Consider the following 2,207-nt stretch of genomic DNA (forward strand, 5'->3'; position numbering starts at 1 on the left):
ATCCCTGTGCCACAGGGGTTACAAGGTCCAAGTTAGACAATGTAGATAATGAACCCAACACAGCACCTACTGCAGGATCAATGCTCTAGTTCAGTATCCAGCACATGGTAGAGGTATTATTTGTGTGTTTTTTTTTTTTTTGAGACGGAGTCTTGCTCTGCCACCCAGGCTGGAGTGCAGTGGCCGGATCTCAGCTCACTGCAAGCTCCGCCTCCCGGGTTTACGCCATTCTCCTGCCTCAGCCTCCCGAGTAGCTGGGACTACAGGCGCCCGCCTCGTCGCCCGGCTAGTTTTTTGTATTTTTAAGTAGAGACAGGGTTTCACCGTATTAGCCAGGATGGTCTCGATCTCCTGACCTCGTGATCCGCCCGTCTCGGCCTCCCAAAGTGCTGGGATTACAGGCTTGAGCCACCGTGCCCGGCCTTATTTGTGTTTTTAATAATCATCATATGGTTTCTCTGGGATTATCAATGTCCTATAGAGAAATTAGACATTGTTCTGATTACAGGATTTCGGGAAGATGTGCTTCTTTGTGGTAAACACCACATCAAGGAGAACAGTGATGCTCTATCTCCAGCTCAGTGCAAAGGAAGGATTTTCTTTTTATTTTATTTTATTTTTTAAGACAGACTCTCACTCTGTCGCCAGGCCAGAGTGCAGTGGCATAATCTCAGCTCACTACAACCAAAGGAGGGACTTTCAGTGTGCTTTCTGTGCATCATTTCCCCCCAGCTGCAACACTTGTGCCCTTTCTCTTCCTGTTCACATCTGCCCTCCTCCCATTCACTCTCATACCATCATACCCAGCGAGCACCGCAATAGCCCAGGCAGAAGATGGCAGCTACTCCCAGGGCCTCATCTGAGGACCTTGTGGCTCTTGCAACATGAGTCAGCCAGGGTTTGAGGATTCCCCTGAAGATCATGGCTCCGCCTCTTGGCACCGTAACTATTATGAATTGCAGTTTTATGGGTATCTTTAACCCATACCCAGTGTATTCGTCCATTTTCATACTGCTATGAAGAAATACCCACGACTGGATAATTTATATAGAAAAAGATTTAATGGACTCACAGTTCCACATGTCTGGGGAGGCCTCATAATCATGGTGGAAGGTGAAGGAGGAACAAAGTCACATCTTACATGGTGGCAGGTAAGAGAGTGTGCAGGGGAACTGCCCTTCATAAAACCATCAGATCTCATGAGGCTTATTCACCATCACAAGAACAGCAAGGGAAAACCTGCACCCATGATTCAATTACCTCCCACCGGGTCTTCCCTACCACACATGAGGATTACGGGAGCCGCAATTCAAGATGAAATTTGGGTGGGGACATGCCAAACTGTATCACTTATTGCCAATTATTAAGTCACAAATGAATATATAACAACCATAGAAAAATGTAGACATTTTCCATGTAGAAAACATATTCTAACCACAGAAAAACTGTGGAAGACACTGTGATTGGTCAATTCAATATTTATCACTACTTTTAGTTCATTTCTAAAGACACTCCTATGTTGGTTGGTTAGCTACATGTCCAACTAAAAGTCTCAATTTTGTAGGATTCCTTTCATCTAGTGGTGACTTTTTGACATAGTTTTGGCCAATGAGAATCTTAATTTTTCTTGGGTAAGACTCAGGAAAACTGCTGTTTTCAGATCAAAAGAAACAGACTCACTTAGCAGGGAAGACCTCATGATCACAAAGTTGATTTTCCCAGGGTAAAGCTTATCTGTTGCACTCCACATGCACTGACCCCTGTCATTTTCCCACATGTGATAAACTCAACTGCATGATTGTGGCAGTAGGGAACTGCATTTACACTTTCCCCTAGTTAAAGAAATAAACAATATACAGATTGAGCTGAACCACTATTTTGGCCCCTTTTCCTTCTTATATGTCTGGAGTACAAATGTGATGCCTAGAGGTAAAACTGCCATCCTGTGAGCATGAGGATGGCACTACACCCGATGGTCATAGAGCAAGAAAGCAAGAGGGGCTGGGTTCACTGGGGACAGTTTGGAATTCCATTTTCTATCCATAGCTGTATACCTCTAGTGTTCACTTATCTGAAGGAAAAGGGGTTTGGATAATTCACTTTTGCAAGTTTATGTTACTTGCAGCTTAAGAAAACCCTAACGGGTACCAAGTCTAAAATATTGCAAGGGAAAATAAAATGCAAAGAATCTTAGCAAACATCATAAA

At 43.8% G+C, this 2,207-nt stretch overlaps 1 non-coding gene across 1 annotated transcript; it reads left to right on the plus strand.

The window, feature by feature from the left end:
* Positions 1-1,672: 1,672 nt before the first annotated feature.
* Positions 1,673-1,835, plus strand: LOC117066305. Its single transcript, XR_004430276.1, has one exon. It is a non-coding gene; the product is annotated as a U1 spliceosomal RNA (small nuclear RNA).
* Positions 1,836-2,207: the final 372 nt, after the last annotated feature.

Source organism: Trachypithecus francoisi, unplaced genomic scaffold (genome assembly GCF_009764315.1).
Source record: "Trachypithecus francoisi isolate TF-2019V2 unplaced genomic scaffold, Tfra_2.0 Lachesis_group2, whole genome shotgun sequence".
Classification (NCBI taxonomy): Eukaryota; Metazoa; Chordata; class Mammalia; order Primates; family Cercopithecidae; genus Trachypithecus; species Trachypithecus francoisi.